The sequence below is a fragment of the Monodon monoceros genome, unplaced genomic scaffold, assembly GCF_005190385.1.
Source record: "Monodon monoceros isolate NGI ecotype Baffin Bay Population unplaced genomic scaffold, NGI_Narwhal_1 Super_Scaffold_12, whole genome shotgun sequence".
In the NCBI taxonomy this organism is placed as follows: domain Eukaryota; kingdom Metazoa; phylum Chordata; class Mammalia; order Artiodactyla; family Monodontidae; genus Monodon; species Monodon monoceros.
In genome coordinates, this window is record NW_021703768.1 from 48,141,195 (window position 1) to 48,161,456 (window position 20,262).

At 37.4% G+C, this 20,262-nt stretch overlaps 1 non-coding gene across 1 annotated transcript; it reads right to left on the minus strand.

The window, feature by feature from the left end:
• Positions 1 to 16,950: 16,950 nt before the first annotated feature.
• On the minus strand, positions 16,951 to 17,060 carry LOC114893491. The gene has a single exon (XR_003792912.1). It is a non-coding gene; the product is annotated as a U6 spliceosomal RNA (small nuclear RNA).
• Between the last annotated feature and the right edge of the window lie 3,202 nt (positions 17,061 to 20,262).

Genomic DNA, 20,262 nt, shown 5'->3' on the forward strand with positions numbered 1-20,262 from the left:
CTATTAAGCCATCAGGGAATGAGGAGGAATAGTCCTGAGATTTGAGTAAAATCAGGAGAGTGTGGTTTCCTGGAAGGCAAGTGTGTTAGTCAGCTATTGCCACGATAGTTCTGTATAACAAATCACTCCATGGTCGGTGGCTTATAGCAGTATACCTGTTCTCATGCCCACGAGTCAGCAGATTGGTTGCAGTTCAGTAGATCTAGGCTGTGCTCAGCTGGGTGGCTCTGCTTTAGGTTGCAGATTTAGCTTAAGTCTGTCCCATGTGTGTTATTTCTGGAACCCAGATTGAAGAGTCAGCAGCCACCTGGAGAAGATCAACTGGGGTACAAGAGGCAGTCCAAAATCCACATGATTTGTGGGCCTCTGCTCACATTATTGAAGCATGTTTAAGGCCTCTGCTCACATCGGGTTGGCCAATATTTCATTGGCTAGAGTGGGTCACATAGCCAAATCCAACATCAGAGGGGAGTGGGAAGCATATTCAACCTACAGTGGAAGGGTGAGGAGAATGAGTATTTGCTGAACAAGAATCCAAACTTTTATCATAGCAAGGGAAGAAAGTGTTTCAAGGTGAGGGAAGTGATCGCCCAATAAGCTGGGAACCAAAATTGGCCCTTGATTTAGCAATATGGAAGTCTTTGGTTGATCATGACAGAACAGGTTTGGAGAAACAGAAGGAATGAAAACCACCCCATTTGGGTTTTCAGATCTGAACATGCACATTCACCAATAGGCAACAGAGGGAAGGTAGAGTTATGGGCAAAGATTGGGGGGAAGTAGGAGCTTGTGTTGATAGATTGTTTTAGGTCAGATTTCCCAGAAGCAGACCTGAGGCAGAAAGTTGTGTGCAAGTGATTTATTGAGGTCAGTAGGGATCCAAAGGGATCTGGGTGAAATAATAATATTGTTCACTATGCAAATGTTAATATTTTCCAAATTTAGCTTATTTTTATTTTATTTTTTTTTTTGCGGTACGCGGGCCTCTCACTACTGTGGCCTCTCCCATTGCGGAGCACAGGCTCCGGACGCGCAGGCCCAGCAGCCATGGCTCACGGGCCCAGCCGCTCCGCAGCATGTGGGATCTTCCCGGACCGGGGCACGAACCCGTGTCCCCTGCATCAGCAGGCGGACTCTCAACCACTGTGCCACCAGAGAAGCCCTGATGTTTTTTTTTAAAGCAATAAAATGTTACAGTTAAAGCGCCACCCTATCCTAATCCTTTTCTTTCTCCCAAAGGTATCCTGAAGTAGCTATGTATCATTTCCATGCATGTGTTTATACTTTCATTAGTATATCTATCTCAATATATACTGTAATTTTGTATACGGTTAAATTTTATGGAAATAGTATCATACTGTATGTATTCTTCTACAACTTTGTTTTTTACTCATGTTGATTCATGTAGCTCACTCATTTAAATACTATAGAGTATTCTATTGTATAACTAAACCATTTATTCATTTGCCTTCTAATGAACAAAATTGGGTTAGTTCTAATTTTTCCCTCTGGAGACAATGTGTCAAGGAATATACAAGCAACTATTTTCTTGTACACATGGAGAAAAAGTTCTAGGGTTTATACTTACAAATGGAACTGCTGGTCATGGAATAGATTGTTCTCTTCTACGGACATTTGCTGTTTTTTGGCTGCCCTGTATCTGAATCCTCTGTCTATATTTGAGGAAGTTCCTATTATGACTTCATAGAGGCAGAGCTCACCTCCCGTTAAAGAAGCTGAAAACGCATGATACTCACTTTGCCACCCGCTTGGGCAGCTAGAGCTCACAGTTGCCGCAACTCCCTGACAACCCTCCTCCCAGGATTCTGAAATTGAAGCTAGAGACACAAGAAGTTGTGTTTGCTAGTGGCATGGGTGGCTTCCCAGACTGATTCACTGGCATAAATTTAGCTCTAGTTTGTCGGCAAAGCTTGACTTTGTTCCTACATTTTCCAAGCCTATTATCCAGCGTTTGTGGAGATTCTGTAAGCTCTCAATATTTTTCAATAAACACCTTTTATGTTTAACTTACTTTGTTTCTATTTCTTGCAGCTGAGGACCCTGACTGACAGACTCTCCTTGACTGATAGACTTTGCTAAGTGGTGCCAATTTACACTAGCACCACATTGTATTAATAGTTCCCGTTTCCCTAAATCCTTGCCAACATTTGATGTTTTCAGACCTTATATTTTTCCCAGTCAGATGGGTGTGAAATGATTTCTCACTGTTTTTTCTTTTTTGTTGTTGTTCCTTTTTTTTTTTTTTGATGTGGAACATTTTTAAAGTCTTTATTGAATTTGTTACAATATTGCTTCTGTTTTATGTTTTGGTTTTTTGGCCACGAGATATGTGGGATCTTAGCTCCCTGACCAGGGATTGAACCCAAACTCCCTGCATTGGCGAAGTCTTAACCGTTGGACTGCCAGGGAAGTCCCATCACATTTTTTGTTTGTTTGTTTGTTTGTTTTTGGATATTAAATTGCATTCAGTTTAAAGTATCTCGGAAGAATGTTAACTCTTTTATTTTTGGTCTGGACATAGAGGTACACTGCACATTAATTCAAATCACAGATGATACTAAATTGGGTGATGATATGAACACCCAGAGAACACAAACAGACAATAAAAAGAGATCCACAATGAAATAACCAAACAATGTTCACACTTCTTAATGCTATTTTGGATATATATATGGAGAAACACCTGAACACTGATTTCTAATAGCTGGAAAATATTTTCTTCATGACTACCTTACAAAGAAACTTGTGGCTGATAGAAATAAAAACAAAGTAGGTACAAATTTATAATAACGAACGGTATCAAAGAAAGTTTAACAAATGTGATTAGCATATACTGAAGCATCCCATCAGAGTCTAAAGAAGTGAATGTTCCTTTTAAAATAATCTGTTTAATCAAGCTGTTGTACTGATGCAGAAAAATCATCAATGTGGAGAGATATAGTCAACCAGTAAACAGAAGTTTTAGTGCTGTTGTAAGTAGAAATAGAAGAATTATGTGGAAAGAGCATAACAAAATTTAAGTTCGTAAATGTCAAAAACAGAAATGTGATCCAAGGCAAGGGAGAGATGCTTCATCACTAAACTATTATAAAAGTGGAAACCAGTACGTTATAAAGAGAACCTAAGAGAATGCATATCTCTGTCATTGATTTCTCTAATCTATATTTCAGTTTGGATACATTTTATTAGTTTGTTTTATTGCTAATTTTGAAATGAAATTATTATAGGCCCTGGTTAGAATTTCTCCATTAATATTATTATAAAATACAAAAGGATGCCACATAATTTCTGTATTGACCAATTCTTCTTGCTTTCGACTTCTTTATACAATGTAAAAAAAATTGAATGTGAATCACCATACTTATAGTCAGATTCTAAGAGTTAGATAAAAGCTTCTTGGAGTGGATAAGAAAGTGAAGCAGGCTCTAAAAATCAGGAGCTCAAATGAGTCACTTAAACTATTCTCCAGTTAAAGTTTAATGCTCTTCACACTCACTGAAAGTCCGTAAATTCAACCCGTGATTATGAAATGCAGACTCTTCGTCCCAGCAACAAACAACACATCAACAAAAAACCAGAATAAACCACATCTTTAAAGGTTATTAACAAGCCATTTAGCATGCTTCAAGATCAAGGCACAAATAAGGGAGTGTGGTTATTCCTTGGTTTGGGAGGTAGGACTGAACCTCAAACACAGCCACTCACGTGCTTCCTTGTAGTTATAGTCACACACACATAATACCAACCAATCCATCATCAACTAAAGACAAATCAAGTATTTATTAAAGTAATATTAATGGGCTTCCCTGGTGGTGCAGTGGCTGAGAGTCCGCCTGCCGATGCAGGGGACGCGGGTTCATGCCCCGGTCCGGGAAGATCCCACATGCCGCGGAGCGGCTGGGCCCGTGAGCTATGGCCGCTGAGCCTGCGCGTTCGGAGCCCGTGCTCCGCAACGGGAGAGGCCACAACAGTGAGAGGCCCGCGTACCGCAAAAAAAAAAAAAAAAAAGAAGTAATATTAAATTTTAATTAATATAAAGTCATATTAAAAACATTAGACCATTTTCACCTCAAATTTTACTTACTGTTTCCTAATCTGTGCATATTTGTAAACCTTGTTGGTTTTTTCCTTCTCCTCCCTATCTTCACCCTGGTCACCCGGCCTCCCTTGCCTCCCCTCCCCCTCGCCTCGCCTCCCCTCCCCCTCCTCCTCTTCCTCCTCCTCCTTCTTCTTTCTCACTCTCCCCCAACCCCTCTCCTCTCCCGCCGTATATACCTTTGCAGAAATGCTCATCCTGTTGAGGCGGGAATCAAAGACAGCACTCACTCAGAATCAGAACTGCAAAAGCCACACTGAAGTTCCAATTAAACAGCAAGGATGTGGAGGAAGGGCTTGGGGTCCTATTGTTTCCCCTTTCTTCTTTTTTTTTGATGTGGACCACTTTTAAAGTCTTTATTGAATCTGTTACAATATTGCTTCTGTTTTATGTTGTGGTTTTTTGGCCACGAGGCATGTGGGATCTTAGCTCCCCAACCAGGGATCGAACCCGCACCCCCTACATTAGAAGGTGAAGCCTTAACCACTGGACCGCCAGGGAAGTCCCCTCACTGTTGTTTTAGTATACATTTTCAGGATTCCTAGTGATACTGAACATCTTTTAATATATTTTTTTAGTCATTGAGATAGTTTCCTTGAATTCCTTTTTCATATCATTTGCTTAGAAAAATAAGCACTGGCTTAGTCATATGTACTTATTTTATATTTTTTTGTTGACTTGCCCATTGTATGTTTTATAATATCTTTTCTCAATATAGGACTTATATTTTAATTTTACGAGGAGTCTTGTTATTCTTAAGTCTTAAAAAATTAAATATAGTTAAATTTATCAATATTTGTCTTATGCTTTGTGCTTTTTGCCTCTCAAACAAAAAATGGTTTCTTTTTCTGAGGTTATAAATATACTCATTTTTGTTTTCTAAAATCTATTTTTTTTCTTATTAAATTTAGATCTGTAATCCATCTGGAATTGTTTTTAAACTGGTATGTTTGAACAGGTAATACATTCACATGCCTTGCATATCAAAAAGTCATACAGTGAAAAATCTCCCTGTATCTCATCTCTCATTATGCTTTTCTGATATACTTTGAGAGATTAAAAATAATTTTTTAAACACAGCATATTCTTCCTGTTTCTGTCTTTTTTTTTACACAAATAGTAAATACTATATACATTGCTGCACCTATTTTTTTCACTAAACAATATATATTGAGATACTTCCATAAAAACCTTATTCCTCTCTGTGTTGTATGACTCTACCATGATTTATTTAACAAGTTTCCTATTGATAAATATGTAGGTTGTTTGTAGTCTTGTGATGTTACTATCAACAGCTAACACATGTATAGTATGTGCCAGGTACTGTTGTAAGTACTGTTTATATAGATTAAATCATTTAATCCTCACGCCAACCCAAAGAATACATACTATCATTACCTCCATTTTACAGATGAAGGAACCAAGGCACAGGGAGATTTAGTAACTTACCGAAGAACATAATGTTAGTAAGTGGTAGAGCTAGAATTTAAAACCATGCTCTAGCCTTCAGACTCATCATCACATACAGTGCTACAGTGAGTACCCTTGCATACACTATGTAAGTTCCTAGAAGTGGACCTGCTGGTTCAGAGAGTAAGTACATATGTAATTGTGCTAGCTATTACCTCTATATAGTCTTGCACTAATGTACACTCCTGACAGCAATCTATAAAAGTATCTTTCCCCCCCATAGCCTTACCACAGTTAAGGTAACATTTGTTATCAAATGTTCGGATGTTTGTCAATTTGATAAATGAAATACAGGAGATTGCTGTAGTTTCCATTTGTGTTTCCCTTAAGGTGAGTGAGATTGAGCATCTGTTTCATATGTTTAAAAGTCATTTCCATTTCTGTAGACTGTTTCTATTCTCTAGTTTTCTATCAGGTTGTGGCCTTTTTTTTTTCCCCTTATCAATTTCTAGGAGTCTTTTAATATATATGTAGGAAGATTAGCCCTTTGCTGTGATATGAGTGGTAGGTATCTTCCCCCCTCCCTCCACATTTGTTAAGATCTCACACACATGTCTTTCTGTGTAAGCTCTCTGTTCTATTCCACTGTCTATTTGTCTTGCCTTGGATTTTGTCTTCTACTCTTCTGCGTAAATTTTAAGAACAGCTTTCTTTTTTTTTTTTTTTGAACGAAAAGTTATGTTAGGATTTTGATTTGCATTGCCTTAAAGCTTAAACATTTATTTAGAGAGAATTGCCATCTTTAGAATATTGAAGTGACCCATTTATGAACATGATATTATTTCTCTATTTATGTAAATCTTCTTTGTTTTTTAATAAAGTTTTGATTTTTCTCTGTTTTGGTTTTTCACATATTTTGTTAGATTTATTCCTAGGAACCCTATAATTATTGTGGCTATTATAAATAGTATATGTGTTTCTAAGTTACATTTTCTAATTGTAAATATAGGAATGTTATTAATTTTTCTGTAATTATTGTGTATACTTCGTCTTTATTAAACTCTGTAATTTGTAGAATTTCTATGATTTTTTAACTGAGACAATAATATCTCCTGTGAATAATTATATTTACTGAATCCTTACCCTGCAACTTCTTACTCTATGTCACTCTGTTACGGATTTAACTTTTACCAGTGATTCACAAACTTTCCTGAGACCGAGGATTATCAGGATGTTGTTAAAATGAAGATTCCTGGAAATGTGTCTCCAGAGATGCTGATTTAGTAGGTCTAGATAGTGGGATACATAATCTGCATTTTAACACACACCGTATATGATTCGGCTATAGTTGCCCAGAGAGCTGCAGTTTGGGAAACTTCTTACATATAACCTATCTCTTCTGATATTTATTATTGCCTCCCCAATGAAATGGCAGAGATTTTATCTAATCTCTCTTGTATCCTTTGCGCCTAGAATAGTAGCCTTCCAACAGTAGATGCTAAATAAGTGTGCAGAAGGTAAAAAGGAATTTTAGAAAAGTCATTGGAAGTACTTTGTGTGAAGCTGCTATTTAAATGCTTTAAAAATGTTTTCTCATGTGCATTTTATATACATTTAAAAGATATCTTTGGGGCTTCCCTGGTGGCGCAGTGGTTAAGAATCTGCCTGCCAATGCAGGGGACACTGGTTCGAGCCCTGGTCTGGGAAGATCCCACATGCCGTGGAGCAACTAAGCCGGTGCACCACAACTACTGAGCCTGTGTGCTGCAACTACTGAAGCCCGCGTGCCTACAGCCCATGCTCTACGACAAGAGAAGCCACCGCAATGAGAAGCCCGCACACCACAACAAAGAGTAACCCCCATTCGATGCAACTGAAGAAAGCCCAGGTGCAGCAATGAAGACCCAACACAGCCAAAAATAAATAAATAAATAAATTAATTAATTTAAAAAAATAAAACAGTAAAAGATATCTTTGGGACTTCCCTGGTGGCGCAGTGATTAAGACTCCGCACTCCCAATGCTGGTGCCCCAGGTTCAATCCCTGGTAAGGGAACTAGATCTCACGTGCATGCCGCAACTAAGAGTTCACATGCCACAACTAAGGAGCTGAAGAGCTGCAACTAAGGAGGCTGCAAACCACAACTAAGGAGCCTGCCTGCAACAACTAAGACCCGGCGCAACCAAATAAATAAATTAAATAAATAAAAATAACAAAGATTTATAAAAAAATAAATTAAAGGTAACTTTGCTATCATCAGAGGAAGAACAATGATTGCAATGTGATAGGTACATTGACTAGGTGACTACCAACCCTTACCCCAATGTGTCTATATCTTGCCAAGCTTAATGACATAATTTCTTTTTGGCACTGAAAATGCAAACTATGAGTTTCAGACAAATCATTTTCTTTTTGGTATCCTTCTGTGCAGATATCTAAGACGTCTATAAAATTTATATCCCCAGGACAGGATATAAGTGAGATATGGAATGCAAATATCCCTTAAACTATCATAAAAATCAGTATTATAATTATCTTCCTATAAACCCCAATCATTTGAAAATATTAATACAAATGGTTTTCCACCGTGAAGGATTGTCACTTACTGTGATTATGACATTAGCTATGATTAATTTGATTTTAAATGTTATGGAATTGATTTCTTTTGTTTTTTAAATAAATTTTATTTATTTTTGGCTGCATTGGGTCTTCATTTATGCACGAGGGCTTTCTCTAGTTGCAGCAAGCAGGAGCTACTCTTCATTGTGGTGCACAGGCTTCTCATTGTGTTGGCTTCTCTAGTTGCTGAGCACGGGCTCTAGGCGTGTGGGCTTCAGTAGTTGCAGCACTCGGGCTCAGTAGTTGTGGCACACGGGCTTAGTTGCTCCATGGCATGTGGGATCTTCTCAGACCAGGGCTTGAACCCGTGTCCCCTGCATTGGCCAGCGGATTCTTAACAACTGCACCACGAGGTAAGCCCTGGAACTGATCTCTGAATCAACTGTATTATCTGAAACTAAAGTGCAGTGGTTTATTTTGTGTATTCGACGAATATCTTTTTTTTTTAAATATTTATTTATTTATTTTGGCTGCACTGGGTCTTAGTTGTGGCACATGGGATCTTTAGTTAAGGCATGTGAACTTTTAGCTGTAACATGCATGCGGGATCTAGTTCCCCGACCAGGGATCAAACCGGGGCCTCCTGCATTGGGAGCACAGAGTCTTACCTACTGGAGCACCAGAGAAGTCCCTCAATCAATATCTTGATATCACAATTTCCTGTGAAGGCCAAGTCTAAATAATATTTAATTAAAATTCTTATATATTTCATTTCATAATAAAATGTTTCTCAAATAGATAGGAGAACTATCATAATTTATATCTTATTGAATGACTAAATAATATACCATCAAGATAAAGTATACTTTAATGATGTGCTTGAAACAAAACAACAATTAAGAAAACAAAAAATTTTACATAGTAAAACTATTTAGCAGTCATGATTCTTTTGGAATTTTTAACATATACTATATTTGTACTATGTTACTCTAAATTTTATGTATTGGTAACTGTTCAGTGTACCTTGTAGGTTTGTTTATTTATTTATTTATTTAGGCTGTGCCGGGTGTTAGTTGCGGCACGTGGGATCTTTGTTGCCGCCTGCCAGATCTTCATTGCTGTATGCAGAATCTTCAGTTGCAGCACACGGTATCTTAAGCTGTGGCATGCGGGATCTAGTTCCCTGACCAGGGATGGAACCTGGGCCTCCTGCACTAGGAGCACAATCTTAACCACTGGACTACTCGGGAAGTCCCGTACCTTGTAGGTTTACAAAACAGTTCAGCAGATGGAAGCTCTGTCTTCTTGGAGGAGTTACATTTGTACTTGGTTGATGTTTCACAAACTTACCTGATTTGCATAATCACTGGAAACAAATGTTAAAAAACACAGATTTTTTTAGGTCCCTCAAATAGTGGTCCAACCCTACCTTGGACAGCTATGAAATAACCAATGGTAAGAATCTTGATCAATTTTCTCTCTCTCTCTCTCTCTCTCTCTCTTTAAACATTGCATATATTTTTTTCCCCTAGATATACCTGCTACTGAAGCGAGAACTTGTATAATTTATTATACATTCAGGATGACTGGGTAATCATTTAATTTTTGTGAAAGGCTTATCAATTTGAGATAAGAGAAGAAACTAAGGACACTTCTATTAATAGGGTATCACATAAGATTTTGTAAAAATACTAGATTCATCATTACATTTTAAATCCTATGTGATACACTAACAGTTTAAAAAAAATTTTGTTGCTTTTTGAGTATTTTCCAGGAGACTGCTACTATAATAAAATACTATAACTGCTACTATATAAAAAACTATAACTGCTACTAAAAATTGTAATAAGTAAGCAGAAAGAGGCACCAGGGATTATGTTCTATCAACATGTGTGAACCTTAGCTGCCTACAAGAATATCAAAACAATCAAATTGTCTTTAATTGAAATGTGCATTTTAAACTCTTACTGGAATGTTTTTATTTTACAGTTTCAGGATATCTTCCTATGGGTGTAACCTGTAGTCAGTTAATCAACGTTTACTGATCATTTGTCATAAATGATAGTACAGGCCAGCTCTGAAAATCAGACTGAGGGGAGATGGGCATATATGTGTTAGTGGCTAATTTCTAAGTGAAGAAAAGATGTATATTGCTTTATATTATCCATATTTCTTTTTCTTTTGCACAGATCATTAAGAGCTGACTGTGCACACAAATGTAATTTAAAAGGCGTATCTTCCATCTCTCTTGTTCTTGGTTTTACATATCCATTCTGTTGCATGTAAAATGAGTTCCCTATCTATTTCTAAATGATAAAGCAATTGCGCAGATAAAGTAGTCTAGGAAATGCATGTGGAGCAGTTGTGGACTATATTCCTCAAAGCAGTTTTTTAGTCCTTTGGTTTGTTACAACTTCATTCATTTCAGCTTTTTTCTTCTAGGCTAGGCTGAGGGAAAATTAGACTTTTTCAGAAAGCTTAAAGAGTTGCAGGCAGGTAAGTGAAAACAGTGGTGGGCACACAAATAGCCAGCTCCTTGTAATTAAAAAATCTGCAAAGGAATTAGCTCTTGGTGCATTGAAGAAAGAGGTCTTGGAATGTGTGGTGATGAAGAGCATACCCGTTCACAGCTGGAGCAGAAGATGGCTAGCTCTTCACTAGGTCAGCTTCTTCTTTCTCCTGGGTGCACAGAGGGGCTCTATTCCCCAGCCTTCTTTGCAGTTTGGGTGTGGCCATATGATAGAGTTCTGGCCAATGGAATTCGAGCAGAAGGGCTTGGCATTTCCTGGTCTGGCTCATTCATACTTACCAAGTAAGATCCTTTCTGCTGCAGCATAAGGAAGCCTTATGTTGAATGTGGTGGAGCCACAAGATGGTGGGATCCTAAGTTCTCAAATTACCATTTGGAGGAGAGGGATTTTATATGAGCTATAAACAAACGTATATTGCATTGTCTCAGAAATTTTGTAGTTCATCTGATACCACAGTTAGCCTGCCCCAACTGATATAACAGAATAGTACTGTTGGTCAAGGATTTTACCTCTCAGCCTACAGAAAGCAGGAAATGGTTGCCTCTTCCCTTGGCCTCTCTGGTATTTGCTGGATAAGACCTAGCAACTTCTTTGGCATTCTACTTGGGACAAGTTTTCCTAACCCCACCTTTGTTATTGAAATTGCCTCCTAACTAGCTCTCTGCTTCTGCTGGTGCCCTCCTCTACAGTTTATTATCAAAACAGAAACCAGAGTGACCTCATGTCATTCTTTTCAACCCCCTCCAAGCTCTCCATTTGTTTCCGAGAAAAAGCTAAAGTCTTTTTTTTTTTTTTTTTTTTTGTGGTACGCGGGCCTCTCACTGTCGTGGCCTCTCCCGTTGCGGAGCACAGGCTCCGGACGCGCAGGCTCAGCGGCCATGGCTCATGGGCCCAGCCGCTCCGCGGCATGTGGGATCTTCCCGGACCGGGGCACGAACCCGTGTCCCTTGCATCGACAGGCGGACTCTCAACCACTGCGCCACCAGGGAAGCCCAAAGCTAAAGTCTTTTTAAAATAATTTTAATAGTATATTTTATTTAACTCAATATATCAAAAATTTTCATTTCAACATGCAATCACTATAAAAATTATTAGCAAGCTATTTTACATTTTTTATACTGTCTTCAAAATTCAATATGTGTATTAACACTTAAAGCACACCTCCATTTGACTGTCTACATTTCAAGAAGCTACTTTTCAATGACCTATAAGACCATTTCTGATCTGCCACCTCTCCTCATACCCTCTCTGTCCTTCTCTCCTAACACTCTCCCTTTCCCTTTACTCTGATCTAGCCTCGCAGATTTCCTTGCTATTCCTTGAACAAAGCAGGCATGCTCTTGCCTTAGGGCTTCTGTGTTTGTTCCCTCTGCTTGGAATGCTCTTCTCCCAGACACCGCCATGGATTGTTCTCCCAGTCTTTGCTCAGCGAGCCTTTTCTGGGCACACTATTTAAAATGACAACTCCTTAACACTCCCCATCCCCTTCCCTCTATTATTTTTCTCCGCAGCACTTAGTACCTTCTAACATGCTATACACATTTTCTTTTTAACGTTGTTCACTGTCTGTTCCCCTCCACACTCCTCTTAAAACGAAAGCTCCATGAGAAAGGATTTTTGACTTTTTGTTAAATTGCCAGCCTACAGTAGTACTTGGCAAATAATAAATGATAAATTTTTGCTGAATGACTAAATGCTCTTATATAGATAAGCATCGTGTGCCAGAGGAGCACTAAAGGGAAACTCCTAATTCACACTGGGATCTGGCAGGAAAAAGTCTTCCAGAGAAACTTACTCTTCTTCCAGGACTGGAAGCTGATGCAGTTGCTGAGCATATGAGCCGATGGTCACATTTTAGTCCTCCTCTTAACTGACCTATCAACATCATTTGACACAGTCGTGACTGTCTTCCTGAAGTGCCGTCTTCACTTGCCTTCCGGGGTACCACATTTGCCTGGCTGTTCTCCCACTTTCCTGGCCATCCCTTCTCAGGCTCTTCAACAGCATCTCCCCCCTCTAAATGTTGGAGCGCCCAGGGTTCAGTCCTGGTCTTCTTCTCATCTTTCTACACTCATTCCTCAGGGGATCAAAACTTTAAAAAATATCAGGGCTTTAAATGCCATCTGTATACTGATGACTACAAAACATACATTTCTAAATGCTATCTCTTTCCTGAACTCCAGATCTGCATATCAGGTGCCTACTGGGAGAGCCTTTTGGATATCTAAGTATCGCAAGGTTAAATGTCCACAATAGAGCCTCTGATATTTCCCCCTTGCCATGTGTTCCCGACGTCATTTAATGGCAGCTCTGTTCTTTCGGTTGCTCAGGCCAAAAGCCTCGGAATTATCTTTGATTCTCCTCTTCCTCTCTGCCATTTCTACCTTCACAGTTTAACCAGAACCACTTCTCACCATCCCCACTGCCAGCACCCTGGGACTGCTTGGATTTTACGAGCCTCTTTGCTTCTGCTTGTTGCTCCTCTTCAGCCAATCCCCACACTGACACCATGTGATCCTATTAAAACCTAAGTCAAATCATGTCTCTCTTCTGCTCAAAACCTTCCAATGACTTCTTATATCCCCTCAGGGACCTGCAAGTCCTTTCTTAACCTGACATCATCTCCAACCACTATCCCCCTAATTACTCTTCTCCATTTAGCTGTCTTGCTGATCCTTGGCTATTCCATGTATGCTCTTGCTTCAGAGCCTTTGCACTTGATATTCTTTATCTAGAATATGTTCTTTCCCCAGATGTCTGCTTAGCTAGCTCCCTCACTTGCTTCAGTCATTACTCAAAATTTATCTTTTCCAGTGAGGATTTTCTTGGCTGCCCTATCTAAAAATTTAATGCGGGTTCCTGCCCCCCACTTCTCATTCCCTTTTGTCTTTTTTTTCCTCCTTTGCACTTTTCGATAATGTATCTTATTTTCATATTTACCTTATTTATTTTTTCCTCCACTTCAGTATAAGATCATAACTCTCGCCTTTTAAAAGATGCATCTCTCTCCTTCCATTTCCATTTCTTCAGTCACAGTTTTAAAGTCATGCTAGTAACACTCACTCGCAATGGAAGTGTTTGAGCATAGCAAAGGATTTGGTCTGTTTTGTTCACCGGCACATAGTTTGCGCTTAAACTCGTTATAATGAATGGATCAAGAATTAATTAGATCCAGTAAAACTGTTTCCTTAGCGAGTAAGTGTCCTTCCAAACCCAGGTAAAAGGGGTCAAACTCATAGTTTGATACTTTCATGTTAAATGTAGGAATAAGTTAGTAATTATTGATAATGATTATATATAATATTGTAAATATTAAATATCTATAATTATGATAGATACTTGTAATTATAGATAATATGAGTATTTAGGGTTTAAAATTTTAGTATTCAGGAGAATCAGTCATATTAAGGAATTCGACAGATCAGGTTTATGATTCCATTTTGAGTTTTTCATTGAATTCAGACTCACGATTTAAAGGTTAGAGATGTAACCATTTAAAATCTTTATAGTCAGTATTAAATGTCTGAAATGAAAAGTTGTTTTATTGCATTTGTAAGTTTAATTTACTGGATTTATAAGAGATGTTGAAATTATTGGAAGCTTTGCATGTTCATTTGTCTGGTAAGGTATTTGAAGTGCTTAAAAACATCAATTATTAAAATTATCAATGCAGTTTAAGGGAATTTGAATAGGTTTGTGAATACGACTTACGGTTTAAGAGAAGCTGAGTTCTACAGTGAGATACCACTCACACCTACTAATATAGCTGTAATAAAAAAGACAATAACAATTGTTGGCAAGAATGTAGAAAAATTGAAGTTGGAACTTTCATATGTTGCTTGTAGGAATGTAAAATGGTGTAAGCACTTTGTAAAACAGTCTGACAGTTCTTCATAAAGTAAGATGCAGTATACCTGAAACTAACACAATATTGCAAATCAACTATACTTCAATAAAAAAAGGTAAAATGCAGAGTTGACATATGACTCAGCAGTTAAACTCCTATATGTATACCCAAGAAAACTGAAGACATATCCACACAAAAACTTGTACACAATGTTCATAGCAGCATTATCCATAATAGCCAAAAAGTGTAAACAATCCAAATGACCATCAACAGATGAGCTGATAGATATAATGTGGTATATCCATACAATGGAATATTATTTGGCAATAAATAAAGCATGAAGTGCTGATGCATGCTACAATATGGATGAATATTGAACACATTATGCTAATTAAAAGAAGCCTGTTACAAAAGACCATATATAGTAGGATCAATATATATGAAATGTCCAGAATAAGAAAATCTATACAGACAGAATCTGTAGAGGTTGCTTAGGGCTAGGGATTTTTAGGGGATATGGGGAGTGACTGCTAAGGGGTATGGGATTTCCTTTTGGGGTGTTGAAAATGTTCTGGAATTAGCGGTGATGATTGCACAACTTTGGCAATACACTAAAACCACTGAATTGTTTATTTTTAAAAGGTGATTTTTTTAAATTGTGTGTGAATTATATCAATAAGAAAGAGAGAAGTTGAGTTCTTTAACTTCAGTTTATTGATATGTCGTGCTGAAAATTTACTAGATTTACAAGTAGAATAACAAGATTTATGTGATGAATTTGCTGTATTAAATAAAACAAGGTTTTAAATTTGCAACTTTAGTAACTTTATTATTAACTTTAAGCCCAGTCTTAAAAATGCAAAAATGTCTTAAAAATGTAAATTTGAAAGGAAGCTTGTTCTGAGTAACTCATTCATTTGAGACAGTTCTAAGCAGAGAGGTTAGGAGGAAAGAGGAAGGAGAGTATATATGAATACAAAACAGTACAACAGGCTCTAGGTTAGATGTGCTTATATTAAATATTAAAGAAAAACACAAGCTTTTAAAAAATGTCAATCAAAATGGATCTTGAGAAATACATGCTTTAAAACTCTTTCCTGGGACTTCCCTGGCGGTTCAGTGGTTAAGGCCTTCCACTGCAGGGGGTGCAGATTGATCCCTGGTAGGGGAACGAAGATCCCACATGCCATGCACAGTGAAACAAAAGCTTCTGTGCTTTCCTTTGGTTTTTAATTCGCCCTTTAGAGCCACACATAAATCTTTATACTATAGGACTGTTCTTCAGACATTGAATGATAGTTGTCAGGTCCACAGCAGACTTTGTTTTCTCTGGGTTAAATGGCTCTTGATCCCTTTGGTCACTTTCATATGACTTGATTTCATGTCTCCTGCTCATCCTAATTGCAAATGTACTGCAAGGAATTAGAAACGAGCCACAATACTTTATATGTGATATTATTTTTTCTTGTTTATGAATCTTACATGTCTATTAAAGTAAATTAAGAGAGCACTGGCTTGGTATAATAGGCTTCTAGTTAACCACCAGATTTTGCCTCATAGTTGTGAAGTTTACCTCCTTTTCCAATTGGTATTTTGGACTTGTGTCAGGAATGCGTTCTGCTGCAAGTAACAGAAAGCCTAAAGAGAGGCTTAAATAATTAGGGGTTTATTTTTCACACACATTAAGAAGACCAGAGGTACATATTGCTGGTATATTGTTAGTTCAGTGGCCTAACAGTGTCAAGCCCTATTATCATTGCCATTCTCTTGTCCTTTCTTGTGTACTTGTCCCCCATGGCTGCAAGTCAAATGTCACCTCTGATACTGAAGGCAGGATGAAGGAAGAGAAAGAAAGAAAGGTGCCAGTTGTCTCTGACCTCTTTAGAAATGCAAAAGTTTCCCCAGAGAAGTCCCTGTATGTTTCTACTTATGTGTTTCCAGAAGTGTGTCATCTTGCCATTCTAAATTGCAAGGGATGTAGGGAAAGTGAGTATTTAGCTGGATACATTGATTCCCCAAGCAGAATTTGGGTTTCGTAGACAAAGAACAGTGTCTGCCACAGGTCTTCAGAGTAGGATTTGACATTTTCACTTTCAATTAATTGAATTTGGCATATCATTTGTTCCAAGCTGTTAAAATAATTTAGATCCTATGTCTGTCATCCATGATATTTGTCATACCTCATAGCTTAGTGTCATATGCAAATATCACCACTGCCACTAATATCTTTATTAAAGATCTGGTGCTGAAGAAAACAGGGCTGAGAATGGAGCCCTCTGGCTCCTGATCTTTTGTCATAAAAATGTGTAGATAAGCTTGGCATTTACAAGGTCCTCAATAAATATGTTGAATGAATAAAAGTTGTAATGACAAATACCTACAAATTCGTTTCGAGATTGGTTTAATTGCCAACCTATGTTACTTCCCTGAGCAACATGGGCTGTTGGTTTATGTTGAATCACTTCATTTCTTCTTCTTCTTTTTTTAATAAAATGTTTCACAAATTTTTGTGTCATCCTTGTACAGGACCATGCTAATCTTCTCCACATACAATAAAATTCTCCAATTTTATTGTATGTGCTGGTGAAGCAAGCACTGAGTCAATTCATTTCTGATAGCCTCATCAAAAGCATGCCACAAATTAGTATGGATATATTTCTTCCCTGTGTCATCACCTGGTAAGGAGCAGGTGAATGTCACCCCTGAGAATACATGTGTTAATACCTGTAACTTCCCTCTACCATAATAAATCCTTTTTTTCCTCTTGCATAAATGTTGAAACATGAAGACATGTAGCAGATCTCTTGTTCATGATGGTCTATTCTTTTATCTACATAAATGGTCACAAGTAGTACACCCAGGTAGGATGTAGACCACTTTTTGACTCTCTAGCCATAAAAATTTTTGAATTGTCAACATCTAAAAATTGTATTTTCCCATAAAAATATGGATTTTTTCACTTCTCTTGAATAATTAGCATTTCTAGTTTCAATAGGCCCACATTCACACGTGGTCTAAGTTAGCTGGAGCTGAGTAGTCATATGACATGGGCTGTTAGTTGTTCTCTTATATTTGTTTTCCTTTTTGTCAACAGTAATTGAGTTCCCACTTTTTAGCTGAGCACATGGCCACTTAAAGACCCAGCTTCCTTTTCAGTTAGGTCTGACCAGGAGTTCTGGCCAATAGGATGTTACTGAAAGTGGTGTGTGAAAGAAAGAACTGTCCTCAAAGAGAGGATGCCGTCTTCTTTGTTCTCCTTTTTCTTGTTGGGTGGAATGTGAATATAATGGCTAGAACAATTTTGTTGTATCTCAAGGGGGAAGATGCTGATAGAGGATGTGAGAGCAATAAGGAAGTACCTAGTTTCCTGATGATCTCAGAATCAGCATACTGCTGAGGACTGCCTTCCTGGACTTTTATCAAAAGAAATGAATTTATATTTTATTTAAGCTATGTTATTTGAGTTTTCAGGCAAATCTAATCCTAATTCATAAAAGCTACTGCCTTTGAGCAGGTATTCTCAGGTTTATTACAAATCCCACCACTATGTAATAACTCCCTAATATTGACCACGAGTTGCCATTTATCGTCATATCACACTTTTTCTCACCATTAAAAGTGGAAAAATGAAAAACTGACATAGTCATGTGTTTCAAAGGAAGTTGAAGAGCATATGTCATTGTGGAAGTAGAGACTATTTCTACATGACTAATACTGCACACCAACTACTAATGCACACTGTATCAAATATGACTTCAGAAGCTATTATGAAACCAACCACAGTAAGAAATATACCCAGAAAAGCAAAGACATGTTAATGACAAACTTAATGAATAACTTAATGGACTGAAAACAAGGATTGGAATTACAGCAATGATAATGGTGTAAAATGTATTAAGTAAAAAAAATGTTCTTGGCATTAAAACCTTTTGCCAGTGATGGGTTTATGAAAAGGTTGATTGCAGCAGAAATTGTGTCCTGAATAGAAACTAACATTTGCAAACATAAGTTTAACGTCATGTAATATTTCTTACCATGCTGAAGCTAGAATGAAGGGATTTACAGTATGAAGCAGCATGAAAAGGTTAAATCATTTACAGTTTTTTCCCCTTCCAGCCAATGAGTGTACAGATATAAAAGATATAAATACCACCCAAGTAGCTATAGTCATTTGTGGTGTCTGGAAGGCCTTAAGTGTTTGAATTGCTTTTGAACTTTGTGCCAGTAATAGGCATATCAGAACATTATTTTTGCATGTTGAGTGAAGTGGGTAAACAGGGCCGCAGGAGGTGCTTCAGCAAGTCAGAGCTAATCCTGGACTTGTTTTTCAAAACTGAAGTCCATGCTGGCAGTTTGCACAACTTATACAATAATATGTTTATTTCATAATTAAATAAGAATAAAATTTAATTTAGAAAAAGAGAACATAAAATGAATATAGCAATGAATACTATGAAATGAATGTGCTACCGTGGTTTGAACCACAGGAGACATGCCAATGCTTTCCTTCCTTGGTGAATTGTATGCAAAGTAGATGTGGTGTGAGAATGAAAGGATTTTTTTTTTTTTGGATGTTTCTAATAAATTGGTTTGTGTTATCTAAAGAAAGTGTCATCTGAACCCATCAGTGAAGATTTATTCAAAGATTGGGACTCCGGGTGACATTCACACTCTATTTCTCTACAAGTGTGTTCGCAATCAATTACACAAACCAATCATTCCTTTTATTCATCTAATTTCTAGCCAAACCGTGCCTTTGGGAAACTCACTATCCACAAAAAAATCTAGCTTTAATATGCAGAATCATTTTCCAGAAATTTAAGTGATGATTACCCCTTGTGGAGCTAAGAACTGAATTCTAAGTTATTTGATTTTGAAATTTATAAAAATAAACTTAGATCATTTTGCCTTTTCTCAGCTGATATTGATAATGTGAATAAAGAGCTAAAAAAATGGAAGTTAGTAAACTAAAGCGTAGTTCCAAAAACTAACCAGGAACTGAATTCTATAAATAACTCAGATATTTTAAAAATGCAAAAAAAAACCAAAAGCCAAAAACCTGAGTGAGGAATCTATGTTTTGCAAAAACCGTATCTGTGAAAACCTTACATTATTAATTTGAATAAAATTAATATTGCTCACAGATGAAGAAAAAAGTCACATTTCTCTGGTTCAAGATAAAAAAATAATGAATTATAGAAGAAATGCATAACTAAAATATGTATTAGTATTTGAATTTATATCAAAATTTAATCTCTAATATATATTTATGCTACATGCTTATAGCAAAGTGCAATAAAAATAAATGATATAATTCTCATATTTGATTCTTGTTACACCACCCCTTCACTCATTTACCATGTTCTCCTGGCCTTTGTAAGCATTTGAGATTGTGAGCCCTCGTCTTGCCTTTCTTGCATTCCTTCTGGATACAAAGATAATCAGTGCCCTGAGCAGGTAAAATTTCCAAAAATATTTGTCATTTTTCCATAAAGGGGGTAGACAAGAAAAGAAAGCCCAGAACTTTAGAGCCAAAGGCAATGGAGAAATTCAGTGTAACCATAATATTAGCAGGTGGAAATGGGCTAGAGTTGGAGAAGACCACGTAAAGAAATCTGAACTCAAAGTTTCATAAAGATCCCCTAATTTTGTTTGGCTATTGAGATTCACATAGCAAGTCTCTGGTAGAACAGCAGCCCTCTAAAGGATTCAGGGAGGATCTACGATAGGTGTACAGACCAATAGCAACCTTAAGAATAGGACACTTTGCCATTGGGTGAGAAGAAAGACTACAAGAT